General features: G+C 37.1%; 15 non-coding genes and 2 pseudogenes across 15 annotated transcripts; all 17 read right to left on the bottom strand.

The window, feature by feature from the left end:
* Positions 1 to 234: 234 nt before the first annotated feature.
* Positions 235 to 309, bottom strand: LOC113627835 (small nucleolar RNA SNORD113/SNORD114 family). The gene has a single exon (XR_003435751.1). It is a non-coding gene; the product is annotated as a small nucleolar RNA SNORD113/SNORD114 family (small nucleolar RNA).
* Positions 310 to 873: 564 nt separating this feature from the next.
* Positions 874 to 948, bottom strand: LOC113627875 (small nucleolar RNA SNORD113/SNORD114 family). The gene has a single exon (XR_003435789.1). It is a non-coding gene; the product is annotated as a small nucleolar RNA SNORD113/SNORD114 family (small nucleolar RNA).
* Positions 949 to 1,831: 883 nt separating this feature from the next.
* On the bottom strand, positions 1,832 to 1,903 carry LOC113627874 (small nucleolar RNA SNORD113/SNORD114 family). The gene has a single exon (XR_003435788.1). It is a non-coding gene; the product is annotated as a small nucleolar RNA SNORD113/SNORD114 family (small nucleolar RNA).
* Positions 1,904 to 3,453: 1,550 nt separating this feature from the next.
* LOC113627889 (small nucleolar RNA SNORD113/SNORD114 family) lies at positions 3,454 to 3,528 on the bottom strand. The gene has a single exon (XR_003435801.1). It is a non-coding gene; the product is annotated as a small nucleolar RNA SNORD113/SNORD114 family (small nucleolar RNA).
* An 881-nt stretch (positions 3,529 to 4,409) lies between these two features.
* LOC113627873 (small nucleolar RNA SNORD113/SNORD114 family) lies at positions 4,410 to 4,481 on the bottom strand. Its single transcript, XR_003435787.1, has one exon. It is a non-coding gene; the product is annotated as a small nucleolar RNA SNORD113/SNORD114 family (small nucleolar RNA).
* Positions 4,482 to 6,074: 1,593 nt separating this feature from the next.
* LOC113627888 (small nucleolar RNA SNORD113/SNORD114 family) lies at positions 6,075 to 6,147 on the bottom strand. The gene has a single exon (XR_003435800.1). It is a non-coding gene; the product is annotated as a small nucleolar RNA SNORD113/SNORD114 family (small nucleolar RNA).
* A 1,764-nt stretch (positions 6,148 to 7,911) lies between these two features.
* On the bottom strand, positions 7,912 to 7,986 carry LOC113627872 (small nucleolar RNA SNORD113/SNORD114 family). Its single transcript, XR_003435786.1, has one exon. It is a non-coding gene; the product is annotated as a small nucleolar RNA SNORD113/SNORD114 family (small nucleolar RNA).
* An 880-nt stretch (positions 7,987 to 8,866) lies between these two features.
* LOC113627868 (small nucleolar RNA SNORD113/SNORD114 family) lies at positions 8,867 to 8,938 on the bottom strand. Its single transcript, XR_003435783.1, has one exon. It is a non-coding gene; the product is annotated as a small nucleolar RNA SNORD113/SNORD114 family (small nucleolar RNA).
* Positions 8,939 to 10,515: 1,577 nt separating this feature from the next.
* LOC113627814 (uncharacterized) lies at positions 10,516 to 10,600 on the bottom strand (annotated as a pseudogene).
* A 2,470-nt stretch (positions 10,601 to 13,070) lies between these two features.
* Positions 13,071 to 13,147, bottom strand: LOC113627836 (small nucleolar RNA SNORD113/SNORD114 family). Its single transcript, XR_003435752.1, has one exon. It is a non-coding gene; the product is annotated as a small nucleolar RNA SNORD113/SNORD114 family (small nucleolar RNA).
* Positions 13,148 to 14,001: 854 nt separating this feature from the next.
* On the bottom strand, positions 14,002 to 14,073 carry LOC113627822 (small nucleolar RNA SNORD113/SNORD114 family). The gene has a single exon (XR_003435740.1). It is a non-coding gene; the product is annotated as a small nucleolar RNA SNORD113/SNORD114 family (small nucleolar RNA).
* A 1,363-nt stretch (positions 14,074 to 15,436) lies between these two features.
* On the bottom strand, positions 15,437 to 15,511 carry LOC113627820 (small nucleolar RNA SNORD113/SNORD114 family). Its single transcript, XR_003435738.1, has one exon. It is a non-coding gene; the product is annotated as a small nucleolar RNA SNORD113/SNORD114 family (small nucleolar RNA).
* Positions 15,512 to 16,405: 894 nt separating this feature from the next.
* LOC113627871 (uncharacterized) lies at positions 16,406 to 16,476 on the bottom strand (annotated as a pseudogene).
* Positions 16,477 to 17,385: 909 nt separating this feature from the next.
* Positions 17,386 to 17,459, bottom strand: LOC113627834 (small nucleolar RNA SNORD113/SNORD114 family). Its single transcript, XR_003435750.1, has one exon. It is a non-coding gene; the product is annotated as a small nucleolar RNA SNORD113/SNORD114 family (small nucleolar RNA).
* Positions 17,460 to 18,804: 1,345 nt separating this feature from the next.
* On the bottom strand, positions 18,805 to 18,877 carry LOC113627819 (small nucleolar RNA SNORD113/SNORD114 family). Its single transcript, XR_003435737.1, has one exon. It is a non-coding gene; the product is annotated as a small nucleolar RNA SNORD113/SNORD114 family (small nucleolar RNA).
* Positions 18,878 to 19,566: 689 nt separating this feature from the next.
* Positions 19,567 to 19,639, bottom strand: LOC113627826 (small nucleolar RNA SNORD113/SNORD114 family). The gene has a single exon (XR_003435743.1). It is a non-coding gene; the product is annotated as a small nucleolar RNA SNORD113/SNORD114 family (small nucleolar RNA).
* Positions 19,640 to 20,340: 701 nt separating this feature from the next.
* LOC113627886 (small nucleolar RNA SNORD113/SNORD114 family) lies at positions 20,341 to 20,414 on the bottom strand. Its single transcript, XR_003435798.1, has one exon. It is a non-coding gene; the product is annotated as a small nucleolar RNA SNORD113/SNORD114 family (small nucleolar RNA).
* Positions 20,415 to 21,731: the final 1,317 nt, after the last annotated feature.

The raw sequence follows: 21,731 nt of genomic DNA, 5'->3' as shown, positions 1-21,731 counted from the left end.
AACTGATGGAAATATTTAGGATTGCTTCTTGCCGAACCCCATGTGTCCACAGTAGTCAATAATGGACCTTTTCTTCTTAATCTACTATTTATATATTTTGAAGTGTTCTATCACTGATCGATTAATAGTATGAAATATAAATTGAGTAATGCAAAGTAGGAGCATGATTTTATATATTCCGAACATTTGTCCAAGGGAAGAAATCAATGTAGAAAATGAAGTATGTATCCTTTCTTGGACCTCAGGATTCCAGATACTTATAGTTCCTTGGCCATGCCTCATCCTCTACCGAACATCATCGTTGGTCCCCTTGGGTCCAATTTTAGTTCATTCATTGATACATCACTATCAATTAAATCATTACATCATTGATATTAATGAAAGAAAGACACGAAAAAACAAAACCCAAGAACAGTATACCCACAAACATCCCTAATTTCTCTCCAATCACTATCACCATACATGAGATCTCTTTCCTTAATGCATTTCCAGTATCTAGATGATCACTTCATCAGCATAAGCTATCATGTCTTGTTTTTAAATGGGCCATATCATCAACCCTTTAATATATATCGATGACTTTTGAGAATACAATGAAAACACTTAAATCAATTCCCCAAACCAAGGCAGAAACCTTGGCCATAACTCACCTGGGTCTCTGTCCTATAGCAACCTGAGAAGGAGAACCTTGATCACAATGGAGGCTGAAATCACCTTGTGCTTCTATTCTGAAAAGTACCAAACAGAGAAGGTGTCGACTGAGATTGAGACTTTCTCTCCATGGATAGGCAGATTTGTTGACTGATGCTTTCTTTGGCTCAATTAGCAAAACCAATGAAAAAGCATGAAGAGAAAGATCACATTTCTTTTGTATTGGACCTCAGAGTTCCAGACACGTATTATTCATAATCAGTGACTCATACACTGGCATTTATCATCATCAATCCAGAAAAGATGACTTTCTCTTCATTCTGTATGTTTCACTGATGCATGTGCTAATTCACTAATGCCAGTTATGACCCTCTAGGGTTCGCAAAACTCAGTGAGGCCTTGATATCGCTCACTTGTCTCTATAACCATTCTCACATCATTATATCTCTCTCATATTTATTATCTGGTTTTTGCTTCACAAGAGTTCCTGTTTATCAATGGGATAAAGATGCCCTCCTTTAATTTTCTTTCATCCATTTGGTTAGCATAGTCATTACTTTTAGCGAAAGCACCCACCCCCAGACTAGGAACTAGATGATGCTCACACAGGTCTCCTGGCTCCTACAACCATGATGCCATCCTAGGCTGGCCCTCGAGGACGAGTCCTCGTTTCTGATCCAGTGCATCCATTCTGAGGAGTATAAAGCGAAGCAGATTATAAAAATGGTGGAGACACTCTCCACTCATCCTTGCTTCCACATTCACATCGTTACTTAGGCTATCCCTAACATAGCAGGTATGTGGGACCTGTTGAAAAGGAACAACTTCAATCTTGCCTCTGCGCCAGAATATGAAGGTTGTCTACCACTTCCCCTGGTCCCCTTCTCCTTACCCTAAGTGGTAACAGTCATGTCCCATGGCTTTAAAATTGAAATCCAGGCTTTCCTTGACATATTAATGGTATATCTTGTTTCCACCCATATATCCATGAATAGAAATTGTTTTCCATCATTTTTCTTTATTTTAATTCATATATTTATGAAGAGGGCCTCAGTTTTTCATTTGCACGAACAAAATGAAAAGGCATGAACACAAAGACTGCAAAGGAGCCCCTAATTCATTCCTGACCTCAGCCCCTAGGGTCACTTCCAATAGGACAATGGACTAGATTCCATTTGCATCGGACCTCAGAGTTCCAGACATGTATTCATCATACACGACTGGTACGCCACCAGTAATCATCATCAATCCAATAGTGTCCCTCCTTCTCTTCATTATTTCTACATTGTGTACTGATTAAGGTAATAAATCTCTCATAAATACTGAAAAGCCTATTAATCACAAAACCCAAGGGCAGTCATGATTTCCCTCCTCTCTCCATAGTTCATTCTCACAGCAGTGTGTCTCTCCTATAAATCATGATGCTGATTTTGTGTTGTTTTGTTTTGTTTTATTTTATTTTTTTAATTGGGGCAGTAATCAATTAATGTATCATAAAATGTAACATTTATCACCGAACTGCACTGGCCTTTTGTTTTCCTATATGAATATCTCGAATAATACCTTGAATGCACACCCAGGCAGACAAAAATAAACGGAAACCATGACAAGAAATTTGCTTATTACTCACATGGGTTCCTGCAATCATAAGGTACCTCACCATGGAATACTGATAGCTTGCTCAGCTCAAATGTGTCCATTTTAATCAATAAAAGCACAGTCGATGAAACAAAAGAGAGAGTAAGGAAACTTATGAACATTGATGCTTTCTTTCCACAGTTAATGTTCTCAGTCATGAGGAACTGACCACTCTTTCATAATGAAGAGATGTTTTTTTCTACAGAAAATAATACCCTTAAACTTGAGAGTGGCCAAGAACAATAAAATTGACTCAGTTATTCACATCTACATGACTCTTGGCCAAACAGTTGACCTCCTAGGTCCAATTGTAATTAAGGGGCATAAGGGGTGGAAATCGCCCACGTGTGTCCACATTTGGCAATAACTGACCATCTCTTCTTAATCTACTATTTACATATTTTGAATGGTTCTATCATTGATCGATTAAAAGTATTAAATATAAATTTAGTAAACCAAACTAAGAGCATGACTTTATATATTCTAAACATCGGTCCATAGGAAGAAATCAAAACAGAGTACGTATCGTATCCTTGGCCCTCAGGCTTCCAGATACATATGGTTCCTTGCCTATGCCTCATCCTCTACCCACCTTGTTTGTTGGTCCCCTTGGGTTCAATTTTAGTTCGTTCATTGACATATCCCTATCAATTAAATCATTATATCATTGATATTAATGAAAGAAAGACACGAATATCCAAAACCCAAGAACAAGACCTGCGAATATCCATACGTTCTCTCCAATCACTGTCACCATACATGAGATCACTTTCCTTAATGAATTTCCAGGATCTAGATGATCATTTCATCAGCATAAGCTCTCATGGCTTATTTTTCAACAGGCATCATCAACCCTTTGATATATATCAATGACTTTTGAGAATGTAATGAAAACACTTAAACCAATTCCCCAAACCAAGACAGGAGCCCTGGCCATAACTCACCTGGGTCTCTGTCCCATAGCAAACTGAAAAGGAGGACCTTGATCACAATGGAGGCTGAAATCTCCTTGAGCTTCAATTCTGAAAAGTACCAAACAGAGAAGGTGATCACCGAGATTCAGACTTTCTCTCCATAGATCCGAAGATTTGTTGGCTGATGCCTTCACAGGCTCAATTAGCATAACCAAAGAAAACACATAAGAAAGACCACATTTCTTTTCTATTGGACCTCACAGTTCCAAACACGTATTATTCGTCATCGATGACTCATGCACTGGCATTTCTCATCATCGATCCAGAAAAGATGACTTTCTCTTATTCTATATGTTTCACTGACTCATGTGTGAATTCACTAAGGCCAATTTTGACACTCCAGGGTTTGCAAAACACACTGAGGCCTCGATATCACTCACCTGTCTCTAGAACCATTCTTACATCATTATATCTCTCTCATATTTACTATCTGGTTTTTGCTTCACACAGTTCCTTGTTTATCAATGGGAAAAAGAGTCCCTCCTTTTAATTTTCGTTAACCCATTTTGTTAGCATAGTCATTACTATTAGTGAAAACACCCATCCCCAGATTAGGAACTAGATGATGCCTACAATGGTCTCCTGGTTCCTATGACCAAGATGCCATCCTATGTTGGCGCTCAAAGAATAATCCTCCTGAGGTCCAGTGCGTCCAGCCTGAGGAGTATAAAGCAAAGCAGAAGATAAAAATGGTGGAGACACTCTCCACTCATCACTGCTTCCAAATTCACATCGTTATTTAGGCAATACCTAATGTAGCAGATGTGTGAAATCTGTTGAATGAAAACCACTTCAATCTTGCTGCTGTGCCAGAATATGAGGGATGTCTACCGATTCTCCTGCCCCCCTCCTCCTTGCCCTAAGTGGTAACAGTCATGTGCCATGGCTTTCCAATTGAAACTCAGGCTTTCCTTGACATATTACTGGTATAGCTCATCTCCACCCATATTTTCATGATTGGAAATTGTTTTCCGCCATTCATCTTTATTTTTATTCACATATTTATGAAGAGAGACTCAGTTTTTCAGTTGTATGAACAGAATGAAAAGGCATGAACACAAAGACTACAAAGAAGCCCCTCATTCATTCCTGACCTCAGCCCCTAGGGTCACTTGCAATAGCACAATGGACTAGATTCCATTTGCATCGGACCTCAGAGATCCAGACACATATTCATCATACACGACTCATACGCCACCAGTAGTCATCATCTATCCAATACTGTCCCTCCTTCTCTTTGCGTATTTCTACATTGTGTACTGATTGAGGCAATGAATCTCTCATAAATATTGAAAACCCATTAATCACACAACCTAAGGGCAGTCAGGATATCCCTCTTCTCTCCATAGTTCATTCTCACAGTAGTATTCTCTCCTGTAAATCACGATGCTGGTTTGGGGTTGTTGTGGTTTGGTTTGTTTTGTTTTGCTTTGCTTTGTTTTTTTCATGAGGCAGTAATCAATTAATGTTGCGTAAAATGTAACATTTATCACCAAGCTGCACTGGCTTTCTGTTTTCCTATAGGGATCTTTCCAATAATACACTGAATGCAACACAGAGGGACAAAAAAATAACGGAAACCATAACATGAAATTTGATTATTACTCACATGGGTTCTGGCAATGATAAGATGCCATCACCGTGAAATACTGATAGCTTGCTCAGCTCGAATGTGTCCACTTTAATCAGTAGAAAGAACAGTCGATGACAGAAAAGAGAGAGAGAGAAAGAAACTTTATGGACCTTGATGCTTTCTTTGCAGATTTAATGTTCTCAGTCATGGAGAATTGATCACTTTCGTAATGCAGAGATTTTTCTTTTTCTACACACCAAAATACCCTCAAACTTCACAGCGACCCAGAACAATAAAACTGACTCTTAATTATTCACATCTAAATGATGCTTGGCCAAAAAGTTGACCTCATAGGCCCATTTGTTATCAATGGGCATCAGTGGTGGTAATCTTTAGGATTACTTATTGCTGGAACACGTGTCCAATGTAGGCAATGATTGACCTTTTCTTCTTAATATACTATTTCCATATTTTGAACCATTCTATCACTGATCTATTAACAGTATGAAATCAGAATTGTGTAACCCAAACAAAGGGCATGACTTTATATATGCCGGACACCTGTCTATAAGAAGAAACCAATGGAGAAAACAGAGTATGAATCCTTCTTGGCCATCAGGCTTCCAGATACTTATGGTTCCCTACCCAGGCCTCATCCTATACCCAAATTGATCGTTGGTCCCCTTGGGTCCAATTTTATTTCATTCATTGATATATATCAATTAAATCATTACATCAGTGATACTAATGAACGAAAGACATGAATACCCAAAACCCAAGAACAAGACCTGAAAATATCCCTAACTTCTCTCCAATCACTATCACCATACATGAGATCACTTTCCTTAATGAACTTCCAGGATCTAGATAATCACTTCTTCAGCATAAGCTCTCATGGCTTGTTTATCAACAGGCCTTCATCAACCCTTTTATATATATTGATGACTTTTACAAATACAATAAAAACAGTTAAACCAATTCCCCAAACCAAGACAGGAAACCTGGCCATAGCTCACCTGGGTGTCTGTCCCATAGCAACCTGAAAAGGAGAACCTTGATCACAATGGAGGCTGAAATCTCCTTGAGCTTCTATTCTGAAAAGTACCAAACAGAGAAGGTGATGACGAGATGGAGACTTTCTCTCCATGGATCTGCCTATTTGTTGATTGATGCTTTCATTGGCTCAATTCACATAACCAATGAAAACCAATGAGGAGAAAGACCACATTTCTTTTGTATTGGACCTCAAAGTTCCAGTCACATATTATTCATCACCGATGACTCATGCTGGCATTTATCATCATCGATCCAGAAAAGATGACTTTCTCGTCATTCAATATGTGTCACTGATTCATGCGTTACTTCACTAATGCCAATTTTGACACTCTAGGTTTTGCAGAACCCAGCAAGGCCTCAATGTCGCTCACCTGTCTCTAGAACCATTCTCACATCATCATATCTCTCTCATATTTATTATCGGCTTTCTGCTTCACAGCAGTTCCTTGTTTATCAGTGGGATAAAGATGCCCTCCTTCAATTTTCTTTCACCAATTTTGTTAGCATAGTCATTACTTTTAGTGAAAACACCCACCCCCAGACTAGGAACTAGATGATGCTCACATGGGCTCCCATGACCAAGATGCCATTCTAGGCTGGCACTCGAGGACGAAGCCTCTTTTTTGGTCCAGTGCATCCATTCTGAGGAGTATAAAGCAAAGCAGAAGATAAAAATGGTGGAGACACTCACCACTCATCCCGGCTTCCACATTTCCATTGTTATTTAGGCAATCTCTAACACAGCGGATATGTGAAATCTGTTGAAAAGAAACCAGTTCAATCTTGCCGGTGTGTCATATTATGAAGTTTTTCTACCCATTATCCTGGCCTGCTCCTCCTTACCCTAGTGGTAACAGTCATGTGCCATGACTTTCTAATTGAAATTCAGGCTTTCCTTAATATATTAATGGTATATCTCGCCTCCACCCATATTTCCGTGATTGGTCATTGCTGCCGTTAATTTTTTTTATTCAACTATTTATGAAGACAGCCTCAGTTTTTCAATTGTTGAACAGAATGAAAAGGCATGCATACAAAGACCACCAAGAAGCCCCTCATCATTCCTGACCTCTGCCTCTAGGGTCACTTCCCATAGGACAATGGACTAGATTCCATGTGCACTGGAACTCCTAGATCCACTTGTTATTAATGGGCATCACTGGTGGCAGTCCATAGGATTACTTCTTGCTGAAGCACATGTGTCCACAGTAGGCAATAATTGACCTTTTCTTCTTAACCTACTATTTACTTATTTTGAAGGGTTCTATCACTGATCGATTAATAGTACGAAAACTAAATTGAGTAACCAAAATAAAAGCATGACATCATATATTCCGAACATCTGTCCATAGGAAGAAATCAATGTAGAAAACAGAGTACGTATCCTTCTTTGCCGTCCGGCCTCCAAATACTTATGGCTCCTTGCCGATGCCTCATCCTCTACCCATCTTCATCATTGGTCCCCTTGGGTCGAATTTTACTTCATTTATTTATATATCCCTATCAATTAAATCATTACATTATTGATACTAATGAAAGAAAGACACAAATACCCAAAACCCAAGAACAAGACCTGCGAATATCCCTAACTTCTCTCCAATCACTACCACCATACATGAGATCTCTTTTCTTAATGAATTTCCAGGATCTAGATGACCACTTCATCAGCATAAGCTCTCATGGCTTGTTTTACAATGGGCCATCATCAACCCTTTGAAATATGTCAATGAGTTTTGAGAATACAATGAAAGCACTTAAATCAATTCCCCAAACCAAGACAGGAACCCTGGACAAAACTCACCTGGGTCTCTGTCCCATAGCAACCCGAAATGGAGAAACTTGATCAAAATGGAGGCTGAAATTACCTTGAGTCTCTATTCTAAAAAGTACAAGGGAAGGTGATGATGAGATGGAGACTTTCTCTCCATGGATCAGCAGATTTGTTGCTTGATGCATTCATTGGCTCAGTTAGCATAACCAATGAAAATGCATGAAGAGAAAGACCACATTTCTTTTGTATTGGACCTCAGAGTTCCAGACACATATTATTCATCATCGACGACTCATACGCTGGCATTTATCAACATTGATCCAGAAAAGATGATTTTCTCTTCATTCTGTACGGTTCACTGATTCATGCATTAATTCACTAATGCGAATTTTGACACTGGGGTTCGCAAAACCCAATGTGGCCTCGCTATCGCTCACCTGTCTTGAACTATTCTCACACCATTATATCTTTCTCATATTTATTATCAGCGTTTTGCTTCACAACAGTTCCTTGTTTATCAATGGGATAAAGATGCCATTCTCTAATTTTCCTTCACCCATGTTGTTAATATACTCATTACTTTTGGGGAAAACACCCATCCCCAGACTAGGAACTAGATGATGCTCACAAGGGTCTCCTGGCTCCTACGACCAAGATGCCATCCTAGGCTGGCACTCAAGGAAGAATCTTCATTTCTGGTCCAGTGTGTCCACTCTGAGGTGTATAAAGCAAAGCAGAAGATTAAAATGGTGGAGACACTCTCCACTCATCCCTGCTTCCACATTCACATCATTATATAGGAAATCCCTGATGTAGTGGATATACGAAAGCTTTTGAAAAGGAACCACTTCAATATTGCCTCTGTGCCAGAATATGAATGTTGTCTACCACTTCTCCTGGCCCCCACCTCATTACCGTAAGTGGTAACAGTCATGTGCCATGGCTTTCTAATTGAATTTCAGGCTTTCCTTGATATATTAATCGTATATCTCATCTCCACCCAAATTTCTGTGACTGGAAATTGTTTTCCATCATTCATCTTTAGTTTTATTCATATATTTATGAAGAGAGCCTCAGTTTTTCAATTGTACAAACAGAATGAAAAGGCATAAAAACAAAGACTGCAAAGAAGACCCTCATTCATTCCTGACTTCAGCCTCTAGGGTCACTACCAATAGGACAATGGACTAGATTCCATTTGCATTGGACCTCAGAGTTCCAGACACATATTCATTGTACATGACTCGTACGCCACCAGTAGTCAACATCGATCCAATAGTGTCCCTCCTTCTCTTCACGTATTTCTACATCGTGTACTGATTGAGGCAATAAATCTCTCACAGGTATTAATCACGAAACCTAAGGGCAGTCATGATATCCCTCTTCTCTCCATAATTTATTCTCACAGCAGTGTGTCTCACCTGTAAATCACAATGCTGATTTTGTCTTGTTGTGGTTTGTTTTGTTTTGCCTTGTTTTTTTCATTGGGGCAGTAAGCAATTAATATTTCATAAAATGTAACATTTATCACTGAGCTGACTGGCCTTCTGTTTTCCTATAGGGATCTCTCTAGTAATATACTGAATACATACACATAGGGACAAAATAATAATAGAAACCATGACATGAAATTTGATTATTACTCACATGGGTTCCTGCAATTATAAGGTGCCTCACCATGGAATACTGATGGCTTGATCAGCTCGAACATGCCCACTTTAATCAATAGAAAGCACAGTCGATGAAACGAGAGAGAGAGAAAGGAAACTTTATGGACTTTGATGCATTCTTTCCAGATTTAATGTTCTCAGTCATGAGGAATTGGTCACTCTTTCATAACGCAGAGATTTTTCTTTTTCTACAAACAAAAATACCGTCAAACTTGAGAGCACCCCAGAACAATAAAATTGACTCTTAATTATTCACATCCACATGAAGCTTGGCCAAACAGCTGACCTCCTAGATCCATTTGTTATTAACGGTCATCACCAGTGGAAATATTTAGGATTGCTTCTTGCCAGACCACATGTGTCCACAGTAGGAATTAACTGACTTTTTCTTCTTAATCTACTATTTACATATTTTGAACGGTTCTATCACTTATCGATTAATAATATGAAATCTAAATTGAGTAACCCAAACTAAGAGCATGATGTTATATATTCTGAACATCTGTCCATAGGAAGAAATCAAAGTAGAAAACAGAGTATGTATCCTTCTTGGCCCTCAAATTCCAGATACTTATAGTTCCTTGCCCATGCCTCATCCTCTACCCACCTTGTTTGTTGGTCCCCTTGGGTTCAATTTTAGTTCGTTCATTGACATATCTCTATCAAATAAATCATTATACCATTGATACTAATGAAAGAAAGACATGAATACGCCAAACCCAAGAACAAGACCTGCAAATATCCCTAACTTCTATCCAATCACTATCACCATACATGTGATCTCTTTCCTTAATGCATTTCCAGGATCTAGATGATCACTTCATCAGCATAAGCTCTCATGGCTTATTTTTCAACGGGCCATCATCAACCCTTTGATATATATCGATGACTTTTGAGAATACAATGAAAACACTTAAACGAATTTCCGAAACCAAGACAGGAACCCTGGCCATGACTCACCTGGGTCTCTGTCCCATAGCAACCAGAAAAGGAGAAGCTTGATCAAAATGGAGGCTGAAATCGCCTGAGCTTCTATTCTGAAAAGTACCGAACAGAGAAGGTAATGACCGAGATTGAGACTTTCTCTCCATGGACCAGCAGATTTGTTTACTGATGCTTTCATTGGCTCAATTAGCATAACCAGTGAAAACGCATGAAGAGACAGACCACATTTCTTGTGTATTGGACCTGAGAGGTCCAGACATGTATTATTCATCATCGATGACTCATGCGCTGGCATTTATCATCATTTATCATCATCGATCCAGAAAAGATGACTTTCTCTTCATTCTATATGTTTCACTGATGCATGCGTTACTTCACTAATGCAAATTTTGACACTCTAGGGTTTGCAAAACCCAGCGAGACCTCGATATCACTCACCTGTCTCTATAACAATTCTCACATCATTATATCTCTCTCATATTTATTATCAGGTTTTTGCTTCACAATAGTTCCTTGTTTATCAATGGGATAAAGATGTCCTCCTTTAATTTTCTTTCACCCATTTTTTTTAGCTTAGTCATTACTTTTTGAGAAACCACCCACCCCCAGACTAGGAACTAGATGATGCTCACATGGGTGTCCAGGCTCCTATGACAAAGATGCCATCCTAGGCTGGCACTCAAGGAAGAATCCTCATTTCTGGTCCAGTGCACCCACTCTGAGGAGTATAAAACAAAGCAGAAGATAAAAATGGTGGAGATACTCTCCACTTATCCCTGCTTCCGCATTCACATCATTATTTAGGCAATCCCTAATGTTGAGGATATGTGAAATCTGTTGAAAAGGAATCTTCCATCTTGCCGCTGCGCCAGAATATGAAGGTTGTCAACCACTTCTCCTGACCCTTCTCCTTACCCTAAGTGGTAACAGTCATGTCCTTTGGCTTTATAATTGAAATTCTGGCTTTGCTTGACATATTACTGGTATATCTTTTTTTTTTAAACATCTTTATTGGAGTATAAATGCTTTACAATGGTGTGTTAGTTTCTGCTGTATAGCAAAGTGAATCAGCTATACATATACATTTGTCCCCATATCTCTTCCCTCTTGCATCTCCCTCCCACCCACCCTCCCTATCCCACCCCTCTAGGCGGTCACAAAGCACCGAGCTGATCTCCCTGTGCTATGCGGCTGCTTCCCACTAACTATCTATTGTCTCCACCCATATTTCCCGTAATTGGAAACGGGTTTTTTTTTTCGCTCACCTAATATTTTAAATTTTTTATTTGGGTATAATTCAGCATAGTTTTGGAAGCCCTAACCACTGGTATCAGAGAAGAAAAGAATTAAAAGTGATCCAAATTGGAAAAGGAAATGTAAAACTGTCACTATTTGCCAATGATATTATATTATACATATAAAATCATATATATGATACCAGAAAACTAGTAGAGCTCTTCAATGAACTTGGAAAAGTTGCAGGATTCAAAATTAATACACAGAAATCTCTTGCATTACTATACTCTAACAATGGAAGTTCATAAATAGGGATTACGGAAACAATCACATTTACCGTTGCATCAAAAAGAATGAAATAGCTAGGAATAAACCTTCGTAAGGAAGCCAAAGACCTGTAATTAGAAAACTATAAGATGCTGATGAAAGAAATAAAAGATGACACAAACAGATGATGAGATATACCATATTCTTGGATGAAAGAATCAATATTCTGAAAATGGCTACATATCCAAAGATATCTACAGATTCAATGCAATCCTTATCAAATTACCAATTTTTTTTTCAGAATTAGAACAAAAAACTTTACAATTTGTATGGAAATACAAAAGACCATGAATAATAGCCAAAGCAATCTGGAGAAAGAAAAACAGATCTGGAGAAATCAGGCTCCCTGACTTCAGACTCTTCTAGAAAGCTATAGTCATCAAACAGTATGGTACCAGCACAGAAACAGAAATATAGATCAATGGTACAGGATAGAAAGTCCAGAGATAAACCCACGCATTTATGGTCACCTAATCTATGACAAAAGTGGCAAGTATACATATACAATGGAGAAAAGACAGTCTCTTCAATAAGTGGTGCTGGGAAAACTGGACAGCTACATGTTGAAGAATGAAATTAGAACACACCCTAGCACCATACACAAAAATAAACTCAAAATGGATTAAAGACCTAAATGTAAGGCCAGATAGTGTAAAACTTTTAGAGGAAAACATAGGGAGAACCCTCTGTGACACAAATTGCAGCAAGATCCTTTTTGATCCATCTCCTAAACTAATGAACATAAAAACAGTAATAAACAAATGGGACCTAATTAAACTTAAAGGTTTTTGCACAGCAAAGGAAACCATTAACAAAACGAAAAGAAAACCCTCAGAATGGGGGAAAATATTTGCAAACCAAGCAATTAACAAGGGATTAGTCCCCAAAATATACAAACAGCTCATGCAGCTCTGATTCATTTTGTTGTGCAGTGGAAGCTAACACAACATTGTAAAGCAACCATGCTCCAATACATATTAATTTAAAAAATAATAAATAACAACAACCCAATCAAAAAATGGGCGTAAGATCTAAATAGACATTTCTCCCAAGAAGGTATACAGATCATTCACCTTTATTTTTAATTACATATGTATTTATAGATTCTCCCATTTTCCTATTTTAATAATAGAATGAAAAATATGAACACAAGACCAAAGTAAGCTCCTCATTTATTCCTGCCTATAGGATGCCTTCTTGAGTTGAGAATGGAATAGATTAATGTAATATCGGACCTCAAAATTCCAGACCTCAAAATTCCACTTTATATCACTCATACTGATGAACAGAAATCATCATCGATCCAACATTGGTCCTTTTTCTATGTACACATCTTTTTTTTGATTAAATAAAAAATTCACTAATTATTTTTAGCAGTACAATTCAAGAAAAAATACAAAAAGCCTTCATCTATATAGAATAATTATTACTTAAATATATATCTCTCTTTAATACATCGTTTTCTATATATGTATTAAACCATATAGTGGGTTTTATATCCATACTCAACACTGAGATGCAGTCTCCTTCTTTACTTATATTCCTCATTTCTTATTAAATATATTGAATTACTTTGATAAAACCATAGAGGAAAGAACTTCTACTATGACTCACAGTAATCTCCATCTCCTATTTCACAGAGGCAAACCCATAGCTCATATCCATGGACGATTCTAAATCACGTCTAGTGACTTCACTCTGAGGTGTACGCAACACAGAAGATGATAAAAATATTCAGACCTAATCACCACTATCTTTGTTTTCGGCATTTCTGTTACTCAGTATTTATGTTTTTATTACTTTTTCTCTCTAAATTTTTTACCTTGTTAAAAGAAAATCTCAGTCTTTTGTATGAAGCAGAACAATTAAACTGACTCTTGCTTATGCATGTCTTTCTATCTAACCTTGGCCAAACAGGTGACCCTCACCCATTTATTTAATGGGCATCAGTGTTTTCAATATTTATTAACAGTATCTTTTGTCTCGCTTCACCCTGTTTTTCCTTATGTTCATCTATATTTGCTAAATGGCTCATTATAGATCTATTAATAATAACAAATCTGTCTATGAAATCCATACAAAAATGTGACCTATTTATATTCCTGTCATCTCTCTATAGAAACAGTTTCACCAGAAGGAAGGGACTACTTACGGTCTGGGTTGGACCTCAGAGTTTCAGACATGTTTTCATCATTCAGGACTCTTCCCATCACAATCATCATCACTGTTCCATCCCTGAGTCTCTTTTCTTCCATCATTTCTATATGGAAGAATAATAAAATAATATATGGTTCACTAAATATTCCAAGAATAACACCCTTCAATACCCCTAACCTCAGTTTACAGAATCATTTCCCATTAAGGGTCCATCTCTTCCAATTTTCGACCTCAATCCGGCCCATTATCAATTATTCAAAAGAATATTTCTTATATTTATCATTGAATTATGAGTAAGTTTTTGATTAATTTAATACTTTTTACTCTTTTCTTTGTTCATTTCTATTTGTTTATTGACTAATTCAGTAAGTCACTCATAATAATTTTAAAATTATTAGTCACAAAACCCAAGAAGAGTCGTGATATCGCTAACTGTAAATAGATCATTCTCACAGCAACGTACCTCTTTTTAAATTATATGCTATTATACATCTATGCATTAATCAATTAGTGTTTAATGAAGGCCTATATTTATCACTGAGCTACACTGGCCTTCTGTTACTCTATATGGAAGTTTCAAGTAATACACTGAATACACAGGGGGAAAAAAATCACTGAAACTAAGACGAGAAATTTGACTATTACTCACATTTGTCTCTGTGCTTCTAATACAGAGATGTAATCATAAGGTGCATCACCATGGAATAATGCTTCATCAGCGCGAATGTGTCCATTTTGAACAATATGAAGCACAGTCAATGAGAAAAAAAGAAAATTTATCTCCATTGACTCTTGCATTGTACATTTCTTTTTTTTTTTTTTAAACATCTTTATTGGAGTATAATTGCTTTACAATGGTATGTTAGTTTCAGCTTCACAACAAAATGAATCAGTTATATATATACATATGTTCCCATATCTCTTCCCGCTTGCGTCTCCCTCCCTCCCACCCTCCCTATCCCACCCCTCCAGGCGGTCACAAAGCACGGAGCTGATCTCCCTGTGCTATGAGGCTGCTTCCCACTAGCTATCTACCTTACAGTCATTTAGGAATTTATAACTTTTTCTTAATGTAGAAATTGTTTTCTCTTAACAGAAAGAACAAGCTCATACTTAAGACTGACTCAGAACAATAAAATTGACTCCTAATTGTTCAAGTCTATCTGGTATCTGGAAAAAGTGATGACACCCTTGATCCATCTATTTCATAATGATCATCAGTGCTGGAAATTTTTATTAATATTTCTTGTCTCATCATAGATGTTCATAATGAGAACATAATTTATCTTTTCTTTGTAATCTATTATTTATGTAACTTTAATAGTGCTCTCATTGATCTAGTAATAATTTTAAAACTTAATCGAAGAACTTGAAAATTATACATTCCTAACATCTGTCCATAGGATCAAATAAACATGAAAATAGAGTATGTATTGTCTTGGACCTCAGGGGTCCAGATACTTATTATTCATTGTCTGTGCCTCAACCTCTACCAATCCTCATCATTGGTTCATTTAAGCCCAATTTTAGTCCATTCATTTATATATTTGTATCAATTAAATCATTACTTCATTGATAGTAATAAAATAAATATATGATTAACAAAAGCCAAAGAACAAGACACTCGAATATCCCTAACTTCTCTCTAATCATTACCAAAATAGCTTACAACTCTTTCATTAATGAATATCAATGTTATACAATATCAATTTTTTAAAATAAATTTATTTATTTATTTTTGGCTGCGTTGGGTCTTTGTTGCTGCGCTCAGGCTTTCTCTAGTTGTGACAAGTAGGGGCTACTCTTCGTTGTGGTGTGCGGGCTTCTCATTGTGGTGGCTTCTCTTGTTGCGGAGCACAGGCTGTAGGCACACAGGCTCAGTACTTGTGGCTCGTGGGCTCTTGAGCGCAGCTCAGTAGTTGTGGCACACGGGCTTAGTTGCTCTGCAGCATGTAGGATCTTCCCGGACAAGGGCTGGAACCCGTGTCCCCTGCATTGACAGGCGGACTCCCAACCACTGCGCCACCACGGAAGTCCCTACAATATCAATTAATCAGTACAAGGTTTCAGGTCATATTTATCAATGGGCCATTATTAACCTGTTGATTAGATTTATTACTTTTTAGAATACAATGAAAACACTTAAGTAAATTACCCAAACCAAGAGAGGAACACTGGTCATTACTCACCTGGGTCTCTGTCCTATACCAACCTGAAAATGATAACCTTGATCACAATAGAGGCTGAAATCACTCTGAGCTTCTATTCTGAAAAGTACTAAACAGAAGGTGATAAAGATTGAGACTTTCTCTCCATTTGTCCACATGTTTGTTTATTGATTCTTTCATTGCTTCAATTATAATAAAAAGTGAAAATGCATGAAGAGAAAAAAGACATTTCTTTTGCATCGGACCTCAGAGTTCCAGAACGTATTCATTGTACACGACTCATACGCCACCAATAGTCATCATTGATCCAATACCATACCTCTTTTTACTCATTCATTTCTATATTACTTATTGTTCAATTCATAATTCAGTAATTATAATTTTAAAAATGGTTATTCATTGGAACCACCAAAGAGCTTAGAAATCTCTAATATATATTTAGAATCATTCTTGTGTCAACATCTTTCATTAATTACTCTCATTTTTCATTTTATGAATGAATCAATATAGTACTTCATATTAATCCCATATTTCACTCTGGGCTATTTGGATTTCATTGATTATATTTCACAACTTGCAATAATACAGTCAATAGCTTTAAATAAAATATTGAAACTAAGGCCAAAATTTGTCTATTACTCACATGGTCTCCACAGTCCTAACACGTGAATGCAACCAGAGCTCTCAGGACCATAGAAGAATCCTTCAACCAGCTGAAGTGCTCCCATTCTAAGGAGTACAGAGCAGAAAAGATGATAAAAAATTTCAGACTTATCTCCATTGATTCTTGTTACCCACATTTCATTTACTCATTTAGGCATTCATTAATTTTTCATAACATAGTATTTTTTCTCTTAAGAAAAGAAAGCCTTAAACTTGAGACTGACCCAGATCAACAATGTTGACTCTTACTTATCAGTGTCCGTATGATCCTTTCAGCAAAAGGGCAAAATACTTATTCGTTTATTGCTTAAAGGGCATGAATGTTTTCTATTTAATTAATAATATTTCTTGCCTGACCACATATGTTCCTAGTGAACAATGCTTTGCCTTCTTCTTTTTATGTGTTTTTTTACATTTTTTAATGGCTAGATTGCTGATTTATTATTAATAATATGTCTAAATCTATTAACCCAGAATAGGAATATAATGTTTGTATATTCCTAACATCGACCCATGGGGTCATTTATAACAGAAGATAGGCTAGATTTTGCGTTGTGTGGAATCAGGGTTACAGACACATGGTATTCACCATATATGACTCCTATGCCTCAAGTCATGGCCAACGGTCCAGGAGAGGCAGTTTTCTCTACTGTCCTCTACATTTGTTTATTAATTAATTCCCTATTATTTAAATAAACATAAATCAGGGACTTCCCTGGTGGCCCAGTGGTTGAGAGACCACCTGCCGATGCAGGGGACACGGGTTCAATCCCTGGTCCAGAGCAACAAAGCCCATGCACCACGACTACTGAGCCTGCGCTCTAGAGCCTGCAAGTCACAACTACTGAGCCCGCACACCCTAGAGCCCTCATGCCACAACTACTGAGCCCATGTACTGCAACTACTGAAGCCTGTGCGCTCTAGGGCCCACTTGCCACAACTACTGAAGCCGCATGTCTAGAGACCATTCTCCGCAACAAGAGAAGCCACTGCAACGAGAAGCCTGCGCACCACAATGAAGAGTAGCTCCCACTCGCCGCAACCAGAGAAAGCCCGTGCGCAGCAACGAAGACCCAACAAAGCCAAATAAATAAATAAATAAATCACACAAAAAATTATGTGTAAGAGTCTTGAATATCCCTAACATTTATCTATACAATCATTTCCCCTGAAACCCAACTCTTTCATTAACTGAACTCAGTGTTTCATATATGGATTAATCATATTGTTTTGTATCAATGGTATTTGACATTAGCATGCTTGGACTTTCTTATTATATTTAATTTTTTAAATAATACCTTTTAAAGTAATAATTAAAAAAAATATGGCTCAATTCAAGACAAGAACATTGACTACTACTCACATTGTTCTCCATCCTCCTAACACAGATGCAACCATAGGGCTCCTGTCCATGGAAGATGCTTAAATCAGCTCACGGGCATCCATTCTGAGAAGTACAGGTCAGAGCAGATAATAAAATATTGAGAACTAATCTCCATTGATCCTTGCTTCTGCATTTCATTTTTAGTGACTTAGACAATCGTTAATTTGGAGTATGTTTATTTCATTTTCTCTTAAAAAAGTGAACTTAAAACTTGTCCCTGACACAGAAAATGAGCAGTGACTTACAGTAAGTAAACTTACTGATTACAGTAAATAATCTTATTATTGTCTGTATTATTCTTAGCCAAAGATTTAACAGTTATGCACCACTTGTTTCTCTTTGGACTTCACTGTTTTCAAATTTATTAACAGTATTTCTTGCATGACCACATATTTTTATAATTGGATAAGGATTCACCCATTCAGCTTTATTTATTTACATATTTGGTTTTTGATTATTTCATTTCTCCAATGATAACAGTAAAGTGAAAATGCATGAATGAACACAAAGAATAAACAAGATCCTTGTATATTCCTGACTTTTATCTATAGGATCTTTACAAACAGAGTTAATGCATCAGATTTCTTTTTGCTGCACCTCAGAGTTTCAGACACATATTATTTATCATCCTTGATTCAAATCATCAGTCATCATCATTGGTCCAGGATTGGCTCAATTTCTCTTTGTTCATTTCTAAATTGTTTATTAATTCATTAATTCACACTAATCATACAGTAACTACTCTTAAGCAAACCACCCAAACCAACACGAGAACTTTGACTGACAGTGGTCTCCATGCTTCTAATGTATAGATGCAACAAAAGAGCTTGTGATCATGGAAGATGGTTAAATCCCTCAAGGGTGTTCACTCTGAGAAGTATAGAGCAGAACAGTTTATAAAAAAAAAAAAAAGTTAGGACCTTATCTACATTGGTCCTTCCTTTCCACATCACTTACTCCAATTTTTTAGGTATTCATTAATTTTTCATTATATATACACATTTTCTCTATTAACAAAGAGAACAACCTCAACCTTGCAACTGATCCAGAATAATGAAACTGACTGTTAATTATCTATGTCTACATGATCCTTAGCCAAAGAAGTAACACCCTTGATCCATTTATTTCTTAAAGGGCTTCACTGTTTTCAATATTTATTAATAATATATCTTGCCTCACTACATATGTTCATGATTGAATAATGCTTCATTTTCACTTTTATCTTTCTCTAATGGTTCTATCTATGATCCATTAAATCTATGAATCTAATATAAGAACATGACCTTTGTATATTTCTGACAGTTATCTATATGATCATTTCCAAAAGAAGGATCGAACACATTATGTTGTGTATTGGATCTCAGCATTTCAGACACTTATTTTCATCATCCACTACTCATATGTCACCAGTAGTCATCAATGTCATGTTATTCCATATTAGGGTGTCATTTTCTTCATTGGTGTTTGTATTGATTAAACTATTAATAATTATTAATTCTTTGATAATAATAAAATAAGTATATAATTCACACACAAAAAAAACCAAGAGCAAGATTCTACAGTCTGTCTATACAAGCATTTCCCACATGGATCATATCTCTTCTGTTATTCAATCTCAGTGTTACACATTATTGATTAATCAACATGTTTCATACATATTTATCATTGACAATAGTTAACTTTTTGATTTAAGAATTTTTAATAATACCATGAACACCCTTAAACGAAGACCCAAACCAAAACAAGATCTTTGACCATTACCTACCTTTGTCTCTTTCCTGACAGAGACAGTACGGTAACCTTGAGCATAGTGGAAGTTGAAATCAGCTCCAGTATCTGTTCTGAAGAGTACCAAGCAGAGAAGGTAATAAAAAGATTGAGACATTCACACCATTAATCCATACTTTCTACCATTCATATACATAGTAATTTAGGTATTTATTAATTTATAGTAATATTTATTTATTTTTCTCTTAATCAAATATCAACCTTACTCTGCTATTGATTCTTTTATAACAATATTTTTTAAGTCTATGGCCACAAGTTCAAGAAAAAGATCCTTGCATATATGTGACAAATGTCAATGGAACATGTCAAACAGGGTGAACGTACTAGATTCTTTTTAAGTTGGACCTCAGAGCTCCCGACACGTAATATTCACTGTATATGACTCATATGCGCCAGTCATCATCATTGGTCCATAATTTACCCTTATTCTTCATCTTCTGTTTAACTCAATCATTCACAAATAATAGCAAAATAAATTCACGTAAATCACAAAAACCTAAGAAGTTTCTTGAAAATTCCTAAGATCTGTCTATAGAATTATTTCCCACAGAGACTAGATCTCTTTCTCTATTTGACCTCAATGTTTAATATATCAATTAATCAACATCATGCTTCATGTCAACACCAGCTTCACTATCAGGCTATGGTTGGTCTTCTGTCACTATATTTCATAGATATTTATTTTCTGGCGCAACATATGGGATCTTAGTTCCCCAACGAGGGATTGAACCCTCGCCCCCTGCAGTGGAAGCACGGAGTCTTAACCGCTGGACCACCAGGGAAGTACCCGATAGTGAATGCCATTAGTCGCCTCAACAAGAAATTTAATTATTACTTACGCTGGTCCGCACATGTAGATGCAAACGTAAATTTTTTGATCACAGGGATCATGGCAGAACCTTGAACAGCATTCAGTACCCACCCTGAGGAGTACAAAGCATAGCAGATGATAAAAAGATTGAAGCATTATTGATCATTGCTGTCCACATTTCATTTTATTAGGCATTTAAATATTTACTAATTGATGTTAATAATTCTTTGTCTCATCTCCTAAAAGAAGAGAACAACATTGAACTGACTACTGATCCAGAACAGTAACATTGACTATATACTATCCCTGGCTATGTGATAGTTAGCCAAAGATGTAATACCCTTTATCCAATTATTTCTTTTATTTTTTTAATACAACTCAAGTAAATTTATTACATAAAACAAAAATATGACAAGGCCAAGTAAAATGAAGGCTCAGTGTTTGGTATAAGTGAAAAAATTATTCATGAAAATTCAAGATAAGTCAATTGCTACTAAAATACTTGCCAGAGAGAGGAGCTTCAAGATGGTGGAAGAGTAAGACGTGGAGATCACCTTCCTCCCCACAAATACATCAGAAATACATCTACACATGGAACAACTGCTACAGAACACCTACTGAATGCTGGTGGAAGACCTCAGACCTCCAAAAAGGCAAGAAACTCCCCACGTACCTGGGTAGGGCAAAAGAGAAAAGAAAAAACAGAGACAAAAGAATAGAGACAGGACCTGCACCTCGGGGAGGGAGCCGTGAAGGAGGAAAGGTTTCCACACACTAGAAGCCCCTTCTCGGGCAGAGACAGCGGGTGGCGGAGGGGGAGCTTCGGGACCGCGGAGGAGAGCGCAGCCACAGGCGTGCGGAGTGCAAAGTGGAGAGATTCCCGCACAGAGGATCGGTGCCGACCGGCACTCACCAGCCC

The sequence above is a fragment of the Aethalodelphis obliquidens genome, unplaced genomic scaffold (assembly GCF_003676395.1).
Source record: "Aethalodelphis obliquidens isolate GAN/ISIS:26980383/991018 unplaced genomic scaffold, ASM367639v1 scaffold21, whole genome shotgun sequence".
In the NCBI taxonomy this organism is placed as follows: Eukaryota; Metazoa; Chordata; class Mammalia; order Artiodactyla; family Delphinidae; genus Aethalodelphis; species Aethalodelphis obliquidens.
This window is presented reverse-complemented; position numbering and strand designations above follow the sequence as displayed.